The sequence below is a fragment of the Oryzias latipes genome, chromosome 12, assembly GCF_053564925.1.
Source record: "Oryzias latipes strain Hd-rR chromosome 12, Olatipes_Hd-rR_3.1".
Classification (NCBI taxonomy): domain Eukaryota; kingdom Metazoa; phylum Chordata; class Actinopteri; order Beloniformes; family Adrianichthyidae; genus Oryzias; species Oryzias latipes.
In genome coordinates, this window is record NC_136248.1 from 741505 (window position 1) to 753419 (window position 11915).

The window sequence follows — 11915 nt, forward strand, 5'->3', positions numbered from 1 at the left end:
TCCTCTGAAGAATGGTCATCTGTAGAACTGTCCTCTGTAGAATGGTCCTCTGTAAAACTGTCCTATGTAGAACTGTCGTCTGTAGAATGGTCCTCTGTAGAACTGTCGTCTGTAGAACTGTCGTCTGTAGAACTGTCGTCTGTAGAATGGTCATCTGTAGAACTGTCGTCTGTAGAACTATCCTCTGTAGAACTGTCTTCTGTAGAACTGTCATCTGTAGAACTGTCGTCTGTAGAATGGTCGTCTGTAGAACTATCGTCTGTAGAACTGTCGTCTGTAGAATGGTCCTCTGTAGAACTGTCCTCTGTAGAACTGTCGTCTGTAGAATGGTCCTCTGTAGAACTGTCGTCTGTAGAACTGTCCTCTGTATAACTGTCGTCTGTAGAACTGTCGTCTGTAGAAAGGTCTTCTGTAGAACTGTCATCTGTAGAACTGTCATCTGTAGAACTGTCCTCTGTCGAACTGTTTTCTGTAGAACTGTCCTCTGTAGAACTGTCTTCTGTAGAACTGTCATCTGTAGAACTGTCGTCTGTAGAATGGTCATCTGTAGAATGGTCTTCTGTAGAACTGTCGTCTGTAGAACTGTCATCTGTAGAACTGTCCTATGTAGAACTGTCTTCCTTAGAACTGTCATCTGTAGAACTGTCGTCTGTAGAATGGTCCTCTGTAGAACTGTCGTCTGTAGAACTGTCATCCATAGAACTGTCATCTGTAGAACTGTCGTCTGTAGAACTGTCGTCTGTAGAATTGTCCTCTGTAGAACTGTCGTCTGTAGAACTGTCGTCTGTAGAACTGTCATCTGTAGAACTGTCCTCTGTAGAAGGGTCCTCTGTAGAACTTTCCTCTGTAGAACTGTCGTCTGTAGAATGGTCCTCTTTAGAACTGTCGTCTGTAAAACTGTCGTCTGTAGAATGGTCATCTGTAGAACTGTCTTCTGTAGAACTGTCGTCTATAGAACTGTCGTCTGTAGAATGGTCATCTGTAAAAACTGTCGTCTGTAGAACTGTCCTCTGTAGAACTGTCTTCTGTAGAACTGTCATCTGTACAACTGTCGTCTGTAGAACTGTCCTCTGTAGAACTGTCCTCTGTAGAACTGTCGTTTTTAGAATGGTCGTCTGTTGAACTGTCGTCTGTAGAATGGTCCTCTGTAGAACTGTCGTCTGTTGAACTTTTGTCCATAGAATGGTCGTCTGTAGAACTGTCGTCTGTAGAATGGTCCTCTGTAGAACTGTCGTCCATAGAACTGTCGTCTCTACAACTGTCCTCTGTAGAACTGTCGTCTGTAGAACTGTCGTCTGTAGAACTGTCCTCTGTAGAACTGTCTTCTGTAGAACTGTCATCTGTAGAACTGTCGTCTGTAGAATGGTCATCTGTAGAACTGTCATCTGTAGAACTGTCGTCTGTAGAATGGTCCTCTGTTGAACTGTCGTCTGTAAAATGGTCCTCTGTAAAACTGTCATCTGTAGAACTGTCGTCTGTAGAATGTTCATCTGTAGAACTGTCCTCTGAAGAATGGTCATCTGTAGAACTGTCCTCTGTAGAATGGTCCTCTGTAGAACTGTCCTATGTAGAACTATCGTCTGTAGAATGGTCCTCTGTAGAACTGTCGTCTGTAGAACTGTCGTCCATAGAACTGTCATCTGTAGAACTGTCTTCTGTAGAACTGTCATCTGTAGAACTGTCGTCTGTAGAATGGTCATCTGTAGAATTGTCCTCTGTAGAACTGTCCTCTGTAGAACTGTCGTCTGTAGAATGGTCCTTTGTAGAACTGTCGTCTGTAGAATGGTCATCTGTAGAACTGTCGTCTGTAGAACTATCCTCTGTAGAACTGTCTTCTGTAGAACTGTCATCTGTAGAACTGTCGTCTGTAGAATGGTCGTCTGTAGAACTGTCGTCTGTAGAACTGTCGTCTGTAGAAGGGTCCTCTGTATAACTGTCGTCTGTAGAACTGTCGTCTGTAGAAGGGTCCTCTGTAGAACTGTCATCTGTAGAACTGTCGTCTGTAGAACTATCCTCTGTAGAACTGTCTTCTGTAGAACTGTCATCTGTAGAACTGTCGTCTGTAGAATGGTCGTCTGTAGAACTGTCGTCTGTAGAAGGGTCCTCTGTATAACTGTCGTCTGTAGAACTGTCGTCTGTAGAACTGTCATCTGTAGAACTGTCGTCTGTAGAACTGTCCTCTGTAGAACTGTCTTCTGTAGAACTGTCATCTGTAGAACTGTCGTCTGTAGAATGGTCATCTGTAGAATGGTCTTCTGTAGAACTGTCGTCTGTAGAACTGTCATCTGTAGAACTGTCCTATGTAGAACTGTCTTCCTTAGAACTGTCATCTGTAGAACTGTCGTCTGTAGAATGGTCATCTGTAGAACTGTCCTCTGTAGAACTGTCCTATGTAGAACTGTCTTCCTTAGAACTGTCATCTGTAGAACTGTCGTCTGTAGAATGGTCATCTGTAGAACTGTCGTCTGTAGAACTGTCGTCTGTAAAATGGTCCTCTGTTGAACTGTCGTCTGTAGAATGGTCCTCTGTAGAACTGTCGTCTGTAGAACTGTCCTTTTTATAATTGTCGTCTGTAGAATGGTCGTCTGTAGAACTGTCGTCCATAGAACTGTCGTCTGTAGAATGGTCCTCTGTAGAACTGTCGTCTGTAGAATGGTCCTCTGTAGAACTGTCATCCATAGAACTGTCATCTGTAGAACTGTCGTCTGTAGAACTGTCGTCTGTAGAATTGTCCTCTGTAGAACTGTCGTCTGTAGAACTGTCGTCTGTAGAACTGTCATCTGTAGAACTGTCCTCTGTAGAAGGGTCCTCTGTAGAACTTTCCTCTGTAGAACTGTCGTCTGTAAAATGGTCCTCTTTAGAACTGTCGTCTGTAAAACTGTCGTCTGTAGAATGGTCATCTCTAGAACTGTCTTCTGTAGAACTGTCGTCTATAGAACTGTCGTCTGTAGAATGGTCATCTGTAAAAACTGTCGTCTGTAGAACTGTCCTCTGTAGAACTGTCTTCTGTAGAACTGTCATCTGTACAACTGTCGTCTGTAGAACTGTCCTCTGTAGAACTGTCCTCTGTAGAACTGTCGTTTTTAGAATGGTCGTCTGTTGAACTGTAGTCTGTAGAATGGTCTTCTGTAGAACTGTCGTCTGTAGAACTGTTGTCCATAGAATGGTTGTCTGTAGAACTGTCGTCTGTAGAATGGTCCTCTGTAGAACTGTCGTCCATAGAACTGTCGTCTCTACAACTGTCCTCTGTAGAACTGTCGTCTGTAGAACTGTCGTCTGTAAAACTGTCCTCTGTAGAACTGTCTTCTGTAGAACTGTCATCTGTAGAACTGTCGTCTGTAGAATGGTCATCTGTAGAACTGTCATCTGTAGAACTGTCGTCTGTAGAATGATCCTCTGTTGAACTGTCGTCTGTAGAATGGTCCTCTGTAGAACTGTCATCTGTAGAACTGTCGTCTGTAGAATGTTCATCTGTAGAACTGTCCTCTGAAGAATGGTCATCTGTAGAACTATCCTCTGTAGAACTGTTTTCTGTAGAACTGTCATCTGTAGAACTGTCGTCTGTAGAATGGTCGTCTGTAGAACTATCGTCTGTAGAACTGTCGTCTGTAGAATGGTCCTCTGTAGAACTGTCCTCTGTAGAACTGTCGTCTGTAGAATGGTCCTCTGTAGAACCTTCGTCTGTAGAACTGTCCTCTGTATAACTGTCGTCTGTAGAACTGTCGTCTGTAGAAGGGTCTTCTGTAGAACTGTCATCTGTAGAACTGTCATCTGTAGAACTGTCCTCTGTCGAACTGTTTTCTGTAGAACTGTCATCTGTAGAACTGTCGTCTGTAGAAGGGTCATCTGTAGAACTGTCCTCTGTAGAACCGTCGTCTGTAAAATGGTCCTCTTTTGAACTGTCGTCTGTAGAATGGTCCTTTGTAGAACTGTCGTCTGTAGAACTTTCGTCCATAGAACTGTCATCTGTAGAACTGTCTTCTGTAGAACTGTCATCTGTAGAACTGTCGTCTGTAGAATGGTCATCTGTAGAATTGTCCTCTGTAGAACTGTCCTCTGTAGAACTGTCGTCTGTAGAATGGTCCTTTGTAGAACTGTCGTCCATAGAACTGTCGTCTGTAGAAGGGTCTTCTGTAGAACTGTCATCTGTAGAACTGTCGTCTGTAGAATGGTCATCTGTAAAACTGTCCTCTGTAGAACTGTCGTCTGTAGAATGGTCCTCTGTAGAACTGTCGTCTGTAGAATGGTCCTCTGTAGAACTGTCGTCTGTAGAACTATCGTCTGTAAAACTGTCTTCTGTAGAACTGTCGTCTGTAGAACTGTCTTCTGTAGAACTGTCCTCTGTAGAACTGTCGTCTGTAGAACTGTCTTCTGTAGAACTGTCCTCTGTAGAACTGTCGTCTGTAAAACTGTCTTCTGTAGAACTGTCCTCTGTAGAACTGTCGTCTGTAGAATGGTCCTCTGTAGAACTGTCGTCTGTAGAATGGTCCTCTGTAGAACTGTCCTCTGTAGAACTATCGTCTGTAAAACTGTCTTCTGTAGAACTGTCGTCTGTAGAATGGTCATCTGTAGAACTGTCCTCTGTAGTACTGTCGTCTGTAGAATGGTCCTCTGTAGAACTGTCGTCTGTAGAATGGTCCTCTGTAGAACTGTCGTCTGTAGAACTTTCGTCCATAGAACTGTCATCTGTAGAACTGTCTTCTGTAGAACTGTCGTCTATAGAACTTTCGTCTGTAGAATGGTCATCTGTAGAACTGTCGTCTGTAGAACTTTCCTCTGTAGAACTGTCTTCTGTAGAACTGTCATCTGTACAACTGTCGTCTGTAAAACTGTCCTCTGTAGAACTGTCCTCTGTAGAACTGTCGTTTTTAGAATGGTCGTCTGTTGAACTGTCGTCTGTAGAATGGTCCTCTGTAGAACTGTCGTCTGTAGAACTGTTGTCCATAGAATGGTTGTCTGTAGAACTGTCGTCTGTAGAATGGTCCTCTGTAGAACTGTCGTCCATAGAACTGTCGTCTCTACAACTGTCCTCTGTAGAACTGTCGTCTGTAGAACTGTCGTCTGTAAAACTGCCCTCTGTAGAACTGTCTTCTGTAGAACTGTCATCTGTAGAACTGTCGTCTGTAGAATGGTCATCTGTAGAACTGTCATCTGTAGAACTGTCGTCTGTAAAATGATCCTCTGTTGAACTGTCGTCTGTATAATGGTCCTCTGTAGAACTGTCATCTGTAGAACTGTCGTCTGTAGAATGTTCATCTGTAGAACTGTCCTCTGAAGAATGGTCATCTGTAGAACTGTCCTCTGTAGAATGGTCCTCTGTAAAACTGTCCTATGTAGAACTGTCGTCTGTAGAATGGTCCTCTGTAGAACTGTCGTCTGTAGAACTGTCGTCTGTAGAACTGTCGTCTGTAGAATGGTCATCTGTAGAACTGTCGTCTGTAGAACTATCCTCTGTAGAACTGTCTTCTGTAGAACTGTCATCTGTAGAACTGTCGTCTGTAGAATGGTCGTCTGTAGAACTATCGTCTGTAGAACTGTCGTCTGTAGAATGGTCCTCTGTAAAACTGTCCTCTGTAGAACTGTCGTCTGTAGAATGGTCCTCTGTAGAACTGTCGTCTGTAGAACTGTCCTCTGTATAACTGTCGTCTGTAGAACTGTCGTCTGTAGAAAGGTCTTCTGTAGAACTGTCATCTGTAGAACTGTCATCTGTAGAACTGTCCTCTGTCGAACTGTTTTCTGTAGAACTGTCCTCTGTAGAACTGTCTTCTGTAGAACTGTCATCTGTAGAACTGTCGTCTGTAGAATGGTCATCTGTAGAATGGTCTTCTGTAGAACTGTCGTCTGTAGAACTGTCATCTGTAGAACTGTCCTATGTAGAACTGTCTTCCTTAGAACTGTCATCTGTAGAACTGTCGTCTGTAGAATCGTCATCTGTAGAACTGTCGTCTGTAGAACTATCCTCTGTAGAACTGTCTTCTGTAGAACTGTCATCTGTAGAACTGTCGTCTGTAGAATGGTCGTCTGTAGAACTATCGTCTGTAGAACTGTCGTCTGTAGAATGGTCCTCTGTAGAACTGTCCTCTGTAGAACTGTCGTCTGTAGAATGGTCCTCTGTAGAACTGTCGTCTGTAGAACTGTCCTCTGTATAACTGTCGTCTGTAGAACTGTCGTCTGTAGAAAGGTCTTCTGTAGAACTGTCATCTGTAGAACTGTCATCTGTAGAACTGTCCTCTGTCGAACTGTTTTCTGTAGAACTGTCATCTGTAGAACTGTCGTCTGTAGAAGGGTCATCTGTAGAACTGTCCTCTGTAGAACCGTCGTCTGTAAAATGGTCCTCTTTTGAACTGTCGTCTGTAGAACTGTCGTCCATAGAACTGTCATCTGTAGAACTGTCTTCTGTAGAACTGTCATCTGTAGAACTGTCGTCTGTAGAATGGTCATCTGTAGAATTGTCCTCTGTAGAACTGTCCTCTGTAGAACTGTCGTCTGTAGAATGGTCCTTTGTAGAACTGTCGTCCATAGAACTGTCGTCTGTAGAAGGGTCTTCTGTAGAACTGTCATCTGTAGAACTGTCGTCTGTAGAACTGTCCTCTGTAGAACTATCGTCTGTAAAACTGTCTTCTGTAGAACTGTCGTCTGTAGAATGGTCATCTGTAGAACTGTCCTCTGTAGAACTGTCGTCTGTAGAATGGTCTTCTGTAGAACTGTCATCTGTAGAACTGTCGTCTGTAGAATGGTCATCTGTAGAATTGTCCTCTGTAGAACTGTCCTCTGTAGAACTGTCGTCTGTAGAATGGTCCTTTGTAGAACTGTCGTCCATAGAACTGTCGTCTGTAGAAGGGTCTTCTGTAGAACTGTCATCTGTAGAACTGTCGTCTGTAGAACTGTCCTCTGTAGAACTATCGTCTGTAAAACTGTCTTCTGTAGAACTGTCGTCTGTAGAATGGTCATCTGTAGAACTGTCCTCTGTAAAACTGTCGTCTGTAGAATGGTCCTCTGTAGAACTGTCGTCTGTAGAATGGTCCTCTGTAGAACTGTCGTCTGTAGAACTTTCGTCCATAGAACTGTCATCTGTAGAACTGTCTTCTGTAGAACTGTCGTCTATAGAACTGTCGTCTGTAGAATGGTCATCTGTAGAACTGTCGTCTGTAGAACTGTCTTCTGTAGAACTGTCATCTGTAGAACTGTCGTTTGTAGAACTTTCGTCCATAGAACTGTCATCTGTAGAACTGTCTTCTGTAGAACTGTCTTCTGTAGAACTGTCATCTGTAGAACTGTCGTCTGTAGAATGGTCATCTGTAGAATGGTCTTCTGTAGAACTGTCGTCTGTAGAATGGTCCTCTGTAGAACTGTCGTCTGTAGAACTTTCGTCCATAAAACTGTCATCTGTAGAACTGTCTTCTGTAGAACTGTCATCTGTAGAACTGTCGTCTGTAGAACTGTCGTCTGTAGAATTGTCCTCTGTATAACTGTCGTCTGTAGAACTGTCGTCTGTAGAACTGTCATCTGTAGAACTGTCCTCTGTAGAAGGGTCCTCTGTAGAACTGTCTTCTGTAGAACTGTCATCTGTAGAACTGTCGTCTGTAGAATGGTCATCTGTAGAATGGTCTTCTGTAGAACTGTCGTCTGTAGAATGGTCCTCTGTAGAACTGTCGTCTGTAGAACTTTCGTCCATAAAACTGTCATCTGTAGAACTGTCTTCTGTAGAACTGTCATCTGTAGAACTGTCGTCTGTAGAACTGTCGTCTGTAGAATTGTCCTCTGTATAACTGTCGTCTGTAGAACTGTCGTCTGTAGAACTGTCATCTGTAGAACTGTCCTCTGTAGAAGGGTCATCTGTAGAACTGTCTTCTGTAGAACTGTCGTCTATAGAACTGTCGTCTGTAGAATGGTCATCTGTAGAACTGTCATCTGTAGAACTGTCCTATGTAGAACTGTCTTCCTTAGAACTGTCATCTGTAGAACTGTCGTCTGTAGAATGGTCATCTGTAGAACTGTCCTCTGTAGAACTGTCGTCTGTAAAATGGTCCTCTGTTAAACTGTCGTCTGTAGAATGGTCCTCTGTAGAACTGTCGTCTGTAGAAATGTCCTTTTTGGAACTGTCGTCTGTAGAATGGTCCTCTGTAGAACTGTCGTCTATAGAACTGTCGTCTGTAGAATGGTCATCTGTAGAACTGTCATCTGTAGAACTGTCCTATGTAGAACTGTCTTCCTTAGAACTGTCTTCTGTAGAACTGTCGTCTGTAGAATGGTCATCTGTAGAACTGTCCTCTGTAGAACTGTCGTCTGTAGAATGGTCCTCTGTAGAACTGTCGTCTGTAGAATGGTCCTCTGTAGAACTGTCCTCTGTAGAACTGTCATCCATAGAACTGTCATCTGTAGAACTGTCGTCTGTAGAACTGTCGTCTGTAGAATTGTCCTCTGTAGAACTGTCGTCTGTAGAACTGTCGTCTGTAGAACTGTCATCTGTAGAACTGTCCTCTGTAGAAGGGTCCTCTGTAGAACTTTCCTCTGTAGAACTGTCGTCTGTAGAATGGTCCTCTTTAGAACTGTCGTTTGTAAAACTGTCGTCTGTAGAATGGTCATCTGTAAAACTGTCTTCTGTAGAACTGTCGTCTATAGAACTGTCGTCTGTAGAATGGTCATCTGTAAAAACTGTCGTCTGTAGAACTGTCCTCTGTAGAACTGTCTTCTGTAGAACTGTCGTTTGTAGAACTTTCGTCCATAGAACTGTCATCTGTAGAACTGTCTTCTGTAGAACTGTCTTCTGTAGAACTGTCATCTGTAGAACTGTCGTCTGTAGAATGGTCATCTGTAGAATGGTCTTCTGTAGAACTGTCGTCTGTAGAATGGTCCTCTGTAGAACTGTCGTCTGTAGAACTTTCGTCCATAAAACTGTCATCTGTAGAACTGTCTTCTGTAGAACTGTCATCTGTAGAACTGTCGTCTGTAGAACTGTCGTCTGTAGAATTGTCCTCTGTATAACTGTCGTCTGTAGAACTGTCGTCTGTAGAACTGTCATCTGTAGAACTGTCCTCTGTAGAAGGGTCCTCTGTAGAACTGTCTTCTGTAGAACTGTCATCTGTAGAACTGTCGTCTGTAGAATGGTCATCTGTAGAATGGTCTTCTGTAGAACTGTCGTCTGTAGAATGGTCCTCTGTAGAACTGTCGTCTGTAGAACTTTCGTCCATAAAACTGTCATCTGTAGAACTGTCTTCTGTAGAACTGTCATCTGTAGAACTGTCGTCTGTAGAACTGTCGTCTGTAGAATTGTCCTCTGTATAACTGTCGTCTGTAGAACTGTCGTCTGTAGAACTGTCATCTGTAGAACTGTCCTCTGTAGAAGGGTCATCTGTAGAACTGTCTTCTGTAGAACTGTCGTCTATAGAACTGTCGTCTGTAGAATGGTCATCTGTAGAACTGTCATCTGTAGAACTGTCCTATGTAGAACTGTCTTCCTTAGAACTGTCATCTGTAGAACTGTCGTCTGTAGAATGGTCATCTGTAGAACTGTCCTCTGTAGAACTGTCGTCTGTAAAATGGTCCTCTGTTAAACTGTCGTCTGTAGAATGGTCCTCTGTAGAACTGTCGTCTGTAGAAATGTCCTTTTTGGAACTGTCGTCTGTAGAATGGTCCTCTGTAGAACTGTCGTCTATAGAACTGTCGTCTGTAGAATGGTCATCTGTAGAACTGTCATCTGTAGAACTGTCCTATGTAGAACTGTCTTCCTTAGAACTGTCTTCTGTAGAACTGTCGTCTGTAGAATGGTCATCTGTAGAACTGTCCTCTGTAGAACTGTCGTCTGTAGAATGGTCCTCTGTAGAACTGTCGTCTGTAGAATGGTCCTCTGTAGAACTGTCCTCTGTAGAACTGTCATCCATAGAACTGTCATCTGTAGAACTGTCGTCTGTAGAACTGTCGTCTGTAGAATTTTCCTCTGTAGAACTGTCGTCTGTAGAACTGTCGTCTGTAGAACTGTCATCTGTAGAACTGTCCTCTGTAGAAGGGTCCTCTGTAGAACTTTCCTCTGTAGAACTGTCGTCTGTAGAATGGTCCTCTTTAGAACTGTCGTTTGTAAAACTGTCGTCTGTAGAATGGTCATCTGTAAAACTGTCTTCTGTAGAACTGTCGTCTATAGAACTGTCGTCTGTAGAATGGTCATCTGTAAAAACTGTCGTCTGTAGAACTGTCCTCTGTAGAACTGTCTTCTGTAGAACTGTCATCTGTACAACTGTCGTCTGTAGAACTGTCCTCTGTAGAACTGTCCTCTGTAGAACTGTCGTTTTTAGAATGGTCGTCTGTTGAACTGTCGTCTGTAGAATGGTCCTCTGTAGAACTGTCGTCTGTAGAACTGTTGTCCATAGAATGGTCGTCTGTAGAACTGTCGTCTGTAGAATGGTCCTCTGTAGAACTGTCGTCCATAGAACTGTCGTCTCTACAACTGTCCTCTGTAGAACTGTCGTCTGTAGAACTGTCGTCTGTAGAACTGTCCTCTGTAGAACTGTCTTCTGTAGAACTGTCATCTGTAGAACTGTCGTCTGTAGAATGGTCATCTGTAGAACTGTCATCTGTAGAACTGTCGTCTGTAGAATGGTCCTCTGTTGAACTGTCGTCTGTAGAATGGTCTTCTGTAGAACTGTCATCTGTAGAACTATCGTCTGTAAAACTGTCTTCTGTAGAACTGTCGTCTGTAGAATGGTCATCTGTAGAACTGTCCTCTGTAGAACTGTCGTCTGTAGAATGGTCCTCTGTAGAACTGTCGTCTGTAGAATGGTCCTCTGTAGAACTGTCGTCTGTAGAACTTTCGTCCATAGAACTGTCATCTGTAGAACTGTCTTCTGTAGAACTGTCATCTGTAGAACTGTCGTCTGTAGAATGGTCATCTGTAGAATTGTCCTCTGTAGAACTGTCCTCTGTAGAACTGTCGTCTGTAGAATGGTCCTTTGTAGAACTGTCGTCCATAGAACTGTCGTCTGTAGAAGGGTCTTCTGTAGAACTGTCATCTGTAGAACTGTCGTCTGTAGAACTGTCCTCTGTAGAACTATCGTCTGTAAAACTGTCTTCTGTAGAACTGTCGTCTGTAGAATGGTCATCTGTAGAACTGTCCTCTGTAGAACTGTCGTCTGTAGAATGGTCCTCTGTAGAACTGTCGTCTGTAGAATGGTCCTCTGTAGAACTGTCGTCTGTAGAACTTTCGTCCATAGAACTGTCATCTGTAGAACTGTCTTCTGTAGAACTGTCGTCTGTAGAACTGTCTTCTGTAGAACTGTCATCTGTAGAACTGTCGTTTGTAGAACTTTCGTCCATAGAACTGTCATCTGTAGAACTGTCTTCTGTAGAACTGTCGTCTATAGAACTGTCGTCTGTAGAATGGTCATCTGTAGAACTGTCGTCTGTAGAACTGTCTTCTGTAGAACTGTCTTCTGTAGAACTGTCATCTGTAGAACTGTCGTCTGTAGAATGGTCATCTGTAGAATGGTCTTCTGTAGAACTGTCGTCTGTAGAATGGTCCTCTGTAGAACTGTCGTCTGTAGAACTTTCGTCCATAAAACTGTCATCTGTAGAACTGTCTTCTGTAGAACTGTCATCTGTAGAACTGTCGTCTGTAGAACTGTCGTCTGTAGAATTGTCCTCTGTATAACTGTCGTCTGTAGAACTGTCGTCTGTAGAACTGTCATCTGTAGAACTGTCCTCTGTAGAAGGGTCATCTGTAGAACTGTCTTCTGTAGAACTGTCGTCTATAGAATTGTCGTCTGTAGAATGGTCATCTGTAGAACTGTCGTCTGTAGAACTGTCCTATGTAGAACTGTCTTCCTTAGAACTGTCATCTGTAGAACTGTCGTCTGTAGAATGGTCATCTGTAGAACTGTCCTCTGTAGAACTGTCGTCTGTAAAATGGTCCTCTGTTGAACTGC